Source organism: Drosophila rhopaloa, unplaced genomic scaffold, assembly GCF_018152115.1.
Source record: "Drosophila rhopaloa isolate 14029-0021.01 unplaced genomic scaffold, ASM1815211v1 contig_33, whole genome shotgun sequence".
Classification (NCBI taxonomy): Eukaryota; Metazoa; Arthropoda; class Insecta; order Diptera; family Drosophilidae; genus Drosophila; species Drosophila rhopaloa.
In genome coordinates this window covers 1,789-15,628 of record NW_025335127.1, presented here as the reverse complement: position 1 = coordinate 15,628, position 13,840 = coordinate 1,789, and the positions used below count along the sequence as shown (strand labels likewise).

Here is a 13,840-nt window from a genome sequence, read left to right as displayed (position 1 = left end):
TTGACTTTTCTGCTTTTCCAACTACTTTTCCTTTATTGTATAACGTGGATGATCCGCGTACATCTCTGAAAGAACCTACTGATACAAACGTTAGACCACCGCTACAGTTTTATCGTACGTTTCAGTGACCTCTTCGAGCCAGTTTGAGGAAAACTCACGGGTGAGTTCAAACATTTCAAATTAATTTGTAAGAAAGATAGTGTATTTATTTACTAAACAAACTAATAATTTTATCCTCTCATTAGAAACCCTAATTGACACTGGAAGTCCAATTTCCCTTATAATATATAATAATATAATTTTTTTTAAAACTACAATGGAATAAATTAGGGTAAACTGATCATCATTGGAATCATTAAATGTAATATCATATTTGAAAACCATTAATTTAATAAAAAAATTTTTTGTTTTACGGAATAAAACAATGGCATGTCACGCAATATTGGGGACAGATTTTTTTAGAAAAGAAAGAATAAATTGAATTTAGAAGACAAAGTAAGAAAAGACAGAAGTGAACAAAAATACAAGAATTATTTTGATTATTATAAGACAACTTAGAAGTATTAAACAACCAAAAAATGTAAGTCAAGACAACAAGATGCACCTTAACAAATATGATGAATGTATGTCGAAACCTAATTAATTATATAAAGGGTAAAGTACGTTATTTATTAACAAATATAAAATTATTATTTTAAGTTACAGCGGTATTACTTAAATTCTGAAGTTCCTAAGAGGCCAGTAACTAAATAACTGCCATTTGAAATTATAATTAATTATAAGCCCTGCCGATTATCGTACGCAGAAAAAAAAATAATAAATTAATAGGCCAAGTCAGTCAGAGTAAGCTTCTTCAATTGTATTGGTAAAAAATGACAGGCTATATTAGATTATGTGTTGATAATTACCCTTTACCGTTGATCGAGGATCTGATTGATTGCAAACAAAGAAATATTTACACTGTTTAAACTAAAAAGGGCTTTTCATCAAATTGAAGTTCCCGTGGATTCTTTAAAGTATACGTGTTGAATTGCCATTCGGTCTGAAAAATGCGCCAGCCACATTTCAAAGATTTGTAAATAGGGTCTTTGATGATATGATTAGAGCTGGAAAAGTTGCAATATACCTGGATGATATAATGATAGCATCAAAGTCAGTTAAGGAACATTTGATTACGTTGTCGGAAGTTTTTCAAAAATTAATAAGAAATAAAGTGGAACTTACGATTGAGAAGTGTAGGTTTATAGAAGAACATTGTGGTATGTCTGTATTAGCCAGATAAAAAAAATACAGAAGCGATAACAAACTTCCCGATTCCAAAAAATACAAAAGAAGTTTACAGCTTTTTTTAGGAAAGAAAGTTTATACATATATATTTGAAATGTATAACATTTTCATAGAAATGTGGAAAACGTGAAGGTTTACTAAAGAGTATACCAAAAGCTGACAAACCATTTAACATAGTACATATTTCTCCTGTAAACATTAAAAACGGACAGAATAAACATGTTTTACCACCGGTTGATGGATTTTCAACTGATTCTAAAAGCGCAAAGAATATTTCATAAGTTTTTTTAATTCTTATAGTCGACCTAAGGTAATTATTTCGGATCGGGGAAGAACATTTACAAATTAAAAATAAAGGTAGAATTATTAAAAAATTTAGAAAAGGAGACTATGTTGATTTATATTGAAACTATCGTAACAACACTGTAACCTCTAGAACTTAATTTGTATCGATAGTTTGTTTTGAAGTCACTATAAGTATCGAATAAAAGGTATTCCGTTTCTATATACTCAACCAAGCTGGACGTTCTTTCTTTTACTCAAGCGGGAATAACATCAAGAGGTTATGGGCCCAGGGCACACACATACATATACAAGTATGGGCCACGTGATTTTTGAGGTAAAAAATATTTCGAGAAGTTGTGAAATAGCAGCGGCTCTTGCGTTACGAATGCAAGCAGTCAGTTTCTTCGAAATCGGATCGTTTTATTGAAAGTTTCAACATGAGTTCGCTATACCAAATCGACAAATTGGAAGAAAAGAATTATGATTCTTGGCATATTCAGATGCGCAGCGTACTGGTTCACGCGGAGCTATGGGATGTGGCGTCAGGCGAGTTGAAACGGGAAGATGCTGGTGAAAACGACGATTGGCCAAGATGGGACAGTAAGGCTCTGGCCATGATTACCCTCAGCGTTAAAACATCGCAGTTAAGTTACATCAAAACGTGTACGACATCATTTGAGGCTTGGACAAAACTGAAGGAGGTGCATCAACCGAGTGGTCCAGTCAGAAAAGTATCACTCTACAAAACGTTGCTGAGTTTGAAGATGGAAGACGGCCAAAATGTTTCCAGTCACCTTAATGCGTTCAGCGAAGTTTTGGATCAGCTCTCGTCGGTGGGAATTGAGATAAGTGAGGAGCTGCGAGCAATAATTCTTCTATCAAGCCTTCCCAAGGAGTACGAAAATTTTGTAGTCGCCATCGAGACGCGCGACACACTGCCGGAATTCGAGGTACTGCGAATCAAGGTCAAAGAAGAGGGAGAGAGACGATCTCAATCTGGAACGAGCGACATGCACGCACAGGCTTTCGTTGCAAACACTGCAAAGCCAGTTTCCAAAAAAGATTGGAAGAATGTCATATGTTAAAACTGTGGCAAGCGTGGACATGTCAAGGCCGAGTGTCGGTTGGAAAAAAAGAAGCAAGTTCTAACTGGTCAAAAGCAGTGCAGCTTATTGGGAGCTCTGGATGCGGATAGCTTTGGTCGCACAAAATGGTGTTTGGATAGCGGAGCTACAAGCCACATGTGCTGTAATGAAGACTTGTTTACAACCCTGGAGAAGCATACCGAGACGATTGGATTAGCTGGAGACGGATTTCTGCAGGCGGAGGGAAAAGGAGTAGTCAAGCTAAAGACAGATCGATATACAATTGTACTAAACGATGTCCTATTTGTTCCTAAGATGAAGGGAAATTTTATGTCCGTAAGTCAAACTGTTTCTAAAGGCAATTTGGTGCACTTTAACGAAAAGCACGCAAAGATTATTCAGAACGGGGAGTGTATATTGCAAGTAAACAAAAATGGAAATCTATATACATTCGAAGATGTTATGGAACTGCATATTGTTCTCCCTGGGACGGCCCCGGCTAGCTCCGAAATCCTCAGGGCGGAGTTCCCCCAATGTCCCTACAGCCCCACAACATTAAATATCGATTACTATCGACGTCTCACACTACAAATACTAACATCTCTAACAACAAAAAAAAAGTAAACAAGGCAAAATAAACAAACCGGGACAAATAGGACGGAAAAGTGGCATTGGATGTGGCTGCCACAGCGCACCCACCCTTCCTGTGGTGCCCCTAGCGTAGCGAGGGAGGTACCACCCATGTTCCGAGGCCGGAGCCACTGCCAGGCCAGACTACGACCGGTTCATCTCCCCGCTGGAAATTGCCTTAGGCCCACATCATCTTCATCTCCATTCTAAGTACATTTATTTATAAATATATATATAAGATTGCCAAATATAAACGTTAAACGTTAAACGTTATCTTCTCCTCTTTATACCATTGCTTACAGGTCAGGGCAAAACCACTACCCGGCCTGGACTGCACCAGCTGCAAGGCCTTCTTAAAATCGGAAATTTGGCCCCGCAGAAAAGTTTAAGCCAAGTGGCTGTCCTGCTGGAGCTCCAAGAGGACACAAAAGGGACAGGTAAATATAAATAAATAAATTGTATTGAGTTCTGCTAAGCGCGCTTTCGCAATTTCAGACCCCGAGTTAGCGCAAGGCCAGACTCAAGCTCGCGGAATCACGAAGACGTGCAGAAACGGACGAGGCGAGTACGCAAATTTACAAATACAAAAATTAATCTTAAAATCTAATCACCGGCGCGGCGAGTAAGCTGGCTGCGGGTCGCCGAAGGACAACTTGGGACCGGTATCACGCCCTGCCTCGGCCTCTGCAGACCGTGACGTCGGAGATGCTGCGTGGTATGGGAGTCGCGTCCTGTTCGCGACGTTGTGCTGCTCGGGTTCTACGACCCAGGAACGGACTCACCGATGGTGATGCCTGTGGCGGTTTGTGATGGCTGTGGCTGTGGCTGCCGCCTGGGCTGTTGTGCGCCTGCGGCTGTGCTGCTGCCGTGGCTGTTGCTGCTGCCGGTGGCTGTTGCTGCTGCCGGTGGCTGTTGCTGCTGCCGGTGGCTGTTGCTGCTGCCGGGCTGCTGCTGCCGGTGGCTGTTGCTGCTGCCGGTGGCTGTTGCTGCCCGTGGCTGTTGCCGCTGAGCACTACCACGAGGGCTGCTCCCCTTCCTCCGAGCAATTTGTGAAAAAAAACGAAGAAAATCACAGAAAACTGCCGGGGCCCTATGTACTAGGGTCCCCGGTGGACCTAAAATAAATAAATTTCCACTTAATTTTCTAACTTTACTTGCACTAATCGCACTCTCACTTTTTCTTGGGCTATTCTAAGCTAAGAAATATCAAAATCCATAAACCCTATCCCTGACCTACGCAATGTCATGCTCATCACGCCATGTTCCCTTTTCCTCTCCCAAAAGTGGGTCATTGGACGAATCCAAGGCCATCCTAGCCATACCCAGAGCGAACCGGGCTAGTTTAAATAGCTAGATAGCCAAGGGCATGAGCAGAAGGGGGCGCCACTTCAGAAGGTAGGGGAGTTGCCACCCACCTTCAAACTTTTATCGATAGGCTTTTGCCCTCGTATTTCGATCTGCTCCCGGCCGGTTCCAACTTGAAATGCAACACCACCCAAGGATTTAGAGAGACGCCATCGGATTTCAAGCCACTCGACGAAATCATTGGGAGCATTTGGATCCTTTCCTAGTGGAACCTGGACATTTACGCAGCTTGCAGTTCCATACGGTCCTCAACGCGGGGCCCACGCATGCCGGGAAGTACTGCCTTTGTTTTTTCTTGCGCTCCTTTACTTTGTGCTACCTTTTTTTCAGATTACATCCGGATATCCTTGGCGTGGTAAACTCCAAGGTGGCATCCTTGCAGGTCTTCCAACTCATAGGCATTGTTACCAACAGCTTTCACCACTCGAGCCTTAAGGAATTTCTTAGCGAACTTAGCGTTGAACGACTTGCCAAAATCACTAAGAACGAAGTTTCGGTGGTATACCTCCTGACCTGGCTTGGCCATGAAGTTTCGAGCCCGTTTGTCATATCGCTTGCGGCTTCGGTCATAGGTTGCCTCCAGATTCTTCCGGACCTTTTCCTGGATCACTCGGAGTTTGTCCGCCGTCTTCATCCCCGTCATCTCGTGGTCACACAAGGACTTTAGCTTCCTCGCTAACCTATAGTTGGCGCCTTTCAGGAACATATGATGTCCGAACACTGTAAAGAAAGGCGCTTCTCCTGTCGCCGAAGGGCTACCTCAATCTCAGGAAGGTACACCTCCCAGTCTCGATGGTCCCCATTTAAAAAGCTCCAGATTGCGGCCAACACGCTTCGATTTACTCGTTACCGGAGTCTTTAGATGTGAGATACCGAAACTCTCCATCGCCTCCTGGAAGATCTTCGACGTGAACTGCCGACCATTGTCTGAGTGTATTACCTCCGGGACGCCAAATTTATAAAATACCTCGTGGATGAGGAAATCGATGACGTTCGAGGAGGTAGCTTCCTTCATGGCCTTCAAGAATACGAATTTCGAGAAATGGTCCACCACGATAAAAATCCAGGCATGACCCTTTCTTTGACCTCGGATATTTCCCCAAGAAGTCCATATACAGCTTCTGGAATGGTGTTCCGTCTGGACTCTTTCTCCAATACCGACCTGCATCCGGAAAATTGGCGCTTTGGACTCCTTGCAGACATCACATCCACGCACCAACTCGCGGACTTGGAGAACCATGCCTGGCCAGTAGAACTGGCGTCGGAGGATTTCCAGAGTCTTTTCCATTCCGCCATGAGCTGCTGTTGGGTCCGTATGTGCACGCTCAATTAGGCTGTGGGTTAGACTCTGTGGGATCCACAGTTTCCACTCCGAACCTTCCACCTCGTCGTCCAAATTTGATGAAGAGACTCTCTTGAAGATGAGACCATCCTCGATCTTCAAGTCCGGTAAGTTTTCCAAGTTGTCTTCCACATCCTTCACTAACTCGAGGTAACTTTCTCCAGCGAACTCGGTGGTTTCGAAACCCAACAAATCCGTCGGATTCACTACGAGCTCCTCCACACACCGTGAAAGGGTGTCTGCCACAACGTTCTCGCTTCCTTTTCGATTCTCGATGTTGAAGTGGAATCCTTGAAGCTGCAGTGACCACCTCGCCAACCGTCCCGACAGATCCTTCATGGACATGAGCCACTTCAAGCTGGCATGGTCCGTGATGCAGGTGAATGGCATCCTTTCGACATACGGCCGGAACTTCCGAATTGCCATGAGCGCCGCGAGACACTCTTTCTCGGTCACGGTGTAATTTACCTGATGTTTATTCATCTTGGCCGAGAAAAAGGCAATTGGCTGCTCTTGTCCGTCGTCGTCTCGCTGGAAAAGCACCGCCCCGACTCCGACGTGTGACGCATCGCACTGAATAAAGAAGCGTCTCTTGAAGTCCGCATGCACCAGGACTGGTGCAGTCGTTAACGCCATCTTCAAAGCTTCTACCGCAAGCTGGGCCTCTGGACTCAATGAAAACTTCGAGTTTCCAGTTTTCTTCAACGATTCAGTGAGCGGGGCGGCCAACGTCGCAAAGTTCTTTATGAACCGGCGGTACCATCCAGCAGTCCCAAGAAACGCTCTCACCTCCTTCATCGTCCTAGGCTCTGGCATCCTCCTGATCGCTGCTACTCGTCCCGGATCCATTCGTAGACGACCTCCACCAACGATAAAACCCAGGTAGGTCAACGATTTGAAGCAAAACTTTGACTTACTCATACCGATGGTTAAGCCCGCTGCTTTCAGGCATTCTGCGACTCGCCGAAGGTACCTGAAATGGGTCTGGATATCTGGAGCCAGTATCAGCAGATCATCTAGGTAGACAAAGACGTTGGAACGGATCTCAGCTGGGATCACTCGGTCCATAAGTCTCACCAACCGCTGCGCCGCGTTGCAAAGTCCGAAGGGCATCACCCGGAACTGGTAGAGAGGCCGACCAGGAACCGTAAAGGCCGTCAGTTCCTTGCTTTTCGGGTCCAACTCGATCTGCCAAAATGCGAACTTCAAATCCACGCTGGAAATGTAAAACGTTTGGTCGATTCTGGACAGGATTCCGTCGATACTAGGCAGCGGGTAAGCGTCTTTAATGGTCAGATCGTTCAATTTGCGGGCGTCTAAGCAGAACCGATCTTTCCCAGGTCTCGACACTACCGTCGTCCGGTTGCTCCACGGGCTCATGCTCTCCTCGATGACTCCGAGCGCTAGCATCTTGTCCACCTCATCCTCGACAACCTTCTGCTTCGCTGGAGACATGGGATATGGCCGATCCTTGAAGACCTTGGCTCCCTCAATCAGCTCGATCGTGTGCCTTTCCAGATTGGTCGTTCCCAGACCATCCTTCTCAAATGTGAGAAACACCTCCTGGATCTCCGCGAGCTGTCGTGCGTCGGCCTCGGATAAGGTCCAGGATTCGGGATCCGGTTTCTCCTCGTCGTCATCTTCCTGTTCGGCGTAGTGCTCCATATCCCTAGCGTGGATTTCGTCTGCCTTCTTCACGCTTTCCGGGTCGCTGTGGCCTATCACCGCCGGAGCCAAGCCAAACGCCTGCCAGAAGTCCACTCCAAAATAGGCTTCCTGCTCCAGGTAAGGACATACATAGAACAGGATCCGCTTTATCTGTCCTCTGTACTCCACAGGTAGCTCGACGCGTCCTATAATCGAGCGGTCCTCTCCAGACGCCGTTCGGACTACGGACAGGTATTTCTGGACAGGCACATCCAACGCCTCGACCAGCTCTCTTCCACCTTTGCCCAGCAGGCTGACACTCGCTCCCGTGTCCAACAATCCAGTCAGCTGTTGGGTCAGGATCCGGACTTCAGCGAATGGTCGAGGGTCTCCCGTTCCACTGCGCTTCACAGCGGCAACCACTTCTCGCCTCCTCGCTCGTCTCTTCCGGAATCGATCCCTGGCCTTCTGGACTTTCCGAGACACCAATCTCATCCCGCTCAATTGATGGTTGGAGGAGATCCAATTTCTGGCCTCCAAGTACCTGCGCATTTTTTCCTCATAAGATAAGTATTTTAAATTGTTCTTATTACTACTCGTAAATACTAAACCTTTTTTTAGTCCTAGAACATTTACTGCTTCGCGGGACTCTTGTCTGGACGCATCCTTCCCGCCCTCGGATCGCCCAGCCGACCGTTTTCCGCGCAATCCGGACATTTCGGAGACACGGTGTCTGGTCTTCCGCATCGGTAGCAGAACAGGCGCCGTTCTGTTGCCGCACAGTCACGGAACCCGTGGTCTACGGCTCCGCAATTCCAGCAGCCCGCTCGGAACGGATTTCGGGTCTTCGCTTGCAACTCCTCCACCTAGCCACTGGGAATCCTCTGCAGTGTCGGGACCAGCTGCCTCGCTAACCCTGGCCTTCTCCGCCGGAGGATAACGCATCGGGTGCGCATAGGCCGCGCGTCCTCGTCGTCCAAAATTGCGCTCCACCTCGCAGCACTCTTCCCTCAACTCGTCCACAGTCATCACATCCATTGCGTAAACGAATCTTGCGATACTCTCTCTCAAGCCCTTTTTAATTATTTTTACCATCTGTCGCTCTGACAGTGGTTTTTTTTAGGCGAGAGGCTAGCTGCTGCATCGCATGGACATAGTCCTCCACGGCTTCTCCAGGCTATTGCTCCCTCTGCAGAAGCTGATGCATCTGGTGGTGCTCCGTCTGGTGGCCTCGGAACCTATCCATCAGCGCGGCACGCAGCTCTCTCCACCCTGCAGTGACGCACGTGGACCCAATACCACTCGCGTGCCCGTCCGGTTAGCAGCACATGGAAATGGCGGAGCACTTCCTGCCAAGGGCACTGGTACTGCCGCTGCAGGAACTCGAGCCGGAACAGAAAATCCTCCACCGAGTTTCGCTCGTCCTCGCCATCAAAAGCAACGCCCCACCGCTCGATGCGAACCTGTTGGCTGCCGCCACCTGGCCCTGTATTGGCATATAAACGCGGCTCCTCGCGGAAATCGGAAGCCCTCCGGTCCTCGAAGTGCCAATTTCGAGACTCGTTGCGTCGCCCTCGGTCGCCATCCAGAGGATATCCTGGACTGCTGCTCTCCACCGGTAACGACTCCACGGGCCTTCTAGGCGGCTTTGGTGGAACCCTTGGTGGCGGTGGACGGGAGCCAATCGTGCTTGCTGATGGTGCAGTCTTCGGAATTGCCCCTTTCTGGACCAGACCTGGAGCCTGTGGTGCCGCCGTGTCCGTCCAACCCGGATGCTGCTGCTGATCGGTATGGTTCCCATGTGAAAGCTGCTTCCGCTGAGCAGCAGGCCTTAACACCTCTTTCATCAGCTTCATCATTACCAGGAACCCACCTCGGATTTCATCCTTTAAGGACTGGCTGACGCCGGACTCCTGAGCCTTTCGATGGGTCTCTGCCGCCTGGGCCAATGCCACATTTACGGCCGACCTCGCTGCGTTGTCCAGAAACGCCTCCTGTGTACGGTCATCCTTTCCATCGATCTGTGGAAGCTGGTTCGCCTCCGAGTTCACTTGCTTCAGAACTGGATGTTGCGTGGGATCTGTTTCCACCTGCTGTTCCCTGTGCAGCTCTTGACAAAGACGACCCAACGGAGTCCTTGGCAGTCCCATCGATATACGTGGCTGTTCGGCCCCTGCAACCTCATCTAAATCGGTGGACCACAATTTCTCCTCTTCCTCGGCCGGAAGAACCTTCGATCGGAGATCGTAATTAGAAGACATCTTCGTATCACACAGAACAACAAAACAAAAATATTTCTATCTCCCTAAGAATTCATATATCCCACCCTAAACAAATAACCACAAGAAATAAACACTTAAGAAGAATAATAAATATTAAAATAAGGACTTGCAAATAATAAATAAACAGATAAATATATTATATAAACATGTAATAACGGATAATAAATATAGAAACAAAATTTTAAATAAATAAATAAATGTATAATTTTAGGAAAGATATTTATAAATTTTTGTTAGTAAATAAATAAATGACTTTTGGGAAAATAGAATAAATAAATAAATATTTGGGAAAATAAATAAATAATGTAAGTAACTAAATAGAATAAATAAATAGATAAATAAATAATATATTATATTTATGATTCTTCCTTTTTATTTTGATTCTTTTCATATTTGAATCAGGGGAGATGGAACCGGTCACCAGCCGGTGGACTCCGTGCCGAAAACTTTTCTGCGCTTAATTTTTTTTATTTTCCGCCATATGCCCTTCCACACGCCGCTCGGCAACTGGACTGGCTATCAACTATGTTGATATGTTTTGATTCTCAGGTCGTGGTGACCGTGCAGCACGTGTCCATCGCGGGTCACGATCAAACATTTAAGTTCAAAACCGAGATAATAAATCAAACACACCCATGAAACCAAAACAAAGGATCAACTTCTACTCTCACAACAAAAATATAACAAAACAAATTACTTTATATCAAATAAATAACTAACTAAACCCTACCTAATTTATCACAATTTTTATCACAGATTTTATCACAGATTTAGCTATCTGCAGATGCAAATCTTGTCCCTTTTGGGCCGAGATGCCACCCGCAGGTCACTGCTGCTCCTGCGATCTGTGACCAGGAGCAAATTGCCTCCAGTCTGGGCATGCCTCCTGACTGCAATAAATCCTACCTATTTTTAATTTTACCCCCAGCCCACCACTTCCGATGCAGTTGAATGCAACTTGTATTGCCCTGGATGTCACCGGTCGTGTTGGCTGAGGGGAAAAGAAAAAGGAAGATTGGTGGGACGCCGTCGTCCCGACAATTTGTATTTTTATTTATATTGGGCGCCATAATGTTACGGAACTGCATCGTCCTGGGACCGCCCCGGCTAGCTCCGGAATCCTCAGGGCGGAGTACCCCCAATGTCCCTACAGCTTCCACAACATTAAACATCGATTACTATCGATGTCTTACTCTTCAAATACTACCATCTCTAATAACCAAAACGTAAACAAAACCTCAAATAAACAAATCGGGACAAATATGACGGAAAAGTGGCACAGCGCACCCACCCCTCGCCCCTAGTGTCACGAGGGAGGCACCACCCATCGTTTGCGGCCGGAATTACTGCCAGGCGGTCTACGACCGGCCCATCTCCAGGTGGTAAATAATTAACTCCATCATTTTCAACTTGCCTCTTACGATTTAATATTTACATTATTTATAATCATACAAGGAGGATGCTTCCAAATTAAAGCGTGACCCTAAGCGCACCAGCGTTTTGAAAATAAACTAAATGGTCACAGCGGTAGTACCATCAGGTCAGGAAACTGGCTACAGTCGCCGCGGAAATAAAACTTCGAGCAGGCTGGATTTGGTCTACTGCACCATTTGGGGCCACCTAATCCTGGGGAGCTCCGAGGGATGAGAAGGGACGTGCGTATGTATAAATATATATAAGGAAAAGTGCCTATTGACCTGAGTGTTTCCAATTTCACCTCCCCAAATTAGCCAAGTGCCAGACTTAACGCTGGCGGAAACGAAGACGTGAGAAACGGACAAGGGTAAAATTTACAAATACAAAAATTAATCTTAAAATTAAGCACAGGTAAAAATTACAGATTCTTAAATTACTAAATGACATTTGTACCTTATACAGGTGTGGACGTGGCGGTCCGGAAAGCGGTACCACGACTTGCCCGGCCACTCAGACCGTGACGTGGATCTGCGATTTTGGGAGTAGGCCGCGTGGTGAAGGATCACGATCAGGGTCGCGCCGCGGCGCTGCTCGGGTTGTACGTGCCCTGGCTCGCACTCACCGAGGTAACTGCGGAATTTGGCTGAGGTTAAATAATCTAACTGCCTGCGGCGGTTGCTGCTGCCGGTGGCTGTTGCTTCTGCCTGCGGCTGTTGCACCTTCCGGTGGCTGTCGCTGCTGCTGTTGGTGGCTGAGCACTACCACGAGGGCTGCTGCCCTTCCTCCGAGAAATTTGCGAAAAACGAAGAAAATCAAAGAAAACTGCCGGGGCCCTATGTACTAGGGTGCCCGGTGGACCTAAAATAAATAAACTTCCACTTAATTTCTCACCATTACTTTTTCTTGTATCAAATGAAACAAATAAAATACAAAGAACTCCGTCTACATTGCTTTGATCTCCGGCAGCAACTAAACCTAATTCCTGACCTACGCAATGTCATGCTCATCACGCCATATTCCCTTTCCCTCTCCCAAAAGTGGGTCATTGGACGAATCCAAGGCCATCCTAGCCATACCCAGAGCGAACCGGGCTAGTTTAAATAGCTAGATAGCCAAGGGCATGAGCAGAAGGGGGCGCCACTTCAGTAGGCGTTGCCACCCACCAACTTTTATCGATAGGCTTTTGCCCTCGATTTCGATCTACTCCCGGCCGGTTCCAACTTGAAATGCAACAAAGAAAAGTCCAATCAGTGTTTTGCTGTTTCCAATGCCGATGGTATTTTATGGCACATGCGATATGGCCACATTAATTATCGCAGTCTGGCTGATATTGTGAAGAAGAAAATGGTTCGTGGAATTGAAGGTTGTAATTTACCACAAAACACCTCCTGTAAAACATGCATGTTGAGCAAAATAACCGTACAACCGTTCCCACATAAATCTAAAAGCCGAGCCAATGAAGTATTGGAACTTGTTCAAACAGATGTATGCGGTCCTTTTAGAACAAGATCACTGGGTGGAAATCGATATTTTCTCACGTGCATCGATGACAAGTCACGTCGCATGTTTGTTTACTTTCTGAAAGGCAAAGACGAAGTATTCTCAAAGTTCGTGGAATTTAAGGAGCTCGTGGAGAGGCAAACTGGAAAGCTTCTAAAGTGTATACGAAGCGACAACGGAAAGGAATTTGTCAACGTAACCTTTGACAATTTTCTCAAAGCGAATGGGATCAGGCGGCAGTTGACAATCCCGTACAGCCCACAACAAAACGGCGTAGCGGAGAGGGCTAACCGTACGTTAGTGGAGATGGCCCGATGCTTGCTGACGCAGTCTGGACTGGTGGAGTCTCTATGGGGAGAAGCTATATACACAGCCGTGTATCTACGAAACAGATCGCCTACAAACGCGCTAGAAGACATGACTCCGATGGAAGCGTGGAACGGTAAAAAACCATCAATATCTCATTTTAAAGTTTTTGGTTCTTTCGCAGTTGCATTGGAAAAGGGTCACACACGAAGTAAATTCAAGCAAAAAGGAAAGGAATACCGAATGGTCGGTTATTCTCGAACTGCCAAAGGGTATAGGCTCTACGACCCTAGCAATGGACAAGTTATCGAAAAGAGAGATGTACTTTTCGACGAGCGAGCTGATAGCATGTCAAAGGATGCTGGACTCGTGGTGTTTGACCTACCACAAGGCGGTGGTGATTCAAACGCCAAACTGGAGGCTGAGAGGGACAACTGCAGCAACGATGTAGGCTCAGATGGCAAAGTCAACCCCGGGTCGCACGGATACGGCAGTTCGGACGACGAAAGCTCATACGACCAGGACAAGGTCGGCATAAAAAATGATCACAGCAGCGACGATTTCATCAGCGCAGAAGATGAGGACAGCGCAGAAGATGAGGACAGCGCAGAGGATGAGGACACCGGAAGGAATGAGGACAACGCCCAAGACGCAAAACGAGTGGGTCCTGGCAGACCTAAACTAATTCGCACGGG

General features: G+C 46.5%; 1 long non-coding RNA gene across 1 annotated transcript; it reads left to right on the top strand.

Annotated features, from left to right (window-relative positions):
- The first annotated feature begins 3,237 nt into the window (after nt 1–3,237).
- Nucleotides 3,238–3,969, top strand: LOC108043215. The gene is made up of 3 exons (XR_006417727.1): nt 3,238–3,497; nt 3,590–3,724; nt 3,783–3,969. It is a non-coding gene; the product is annotated as an uncharacterized LOC108043215 (long non-coding RNA).
- The last annotated feature ends 9,871 nt before the right edge of the window (nt 3,970–13,840 follow it).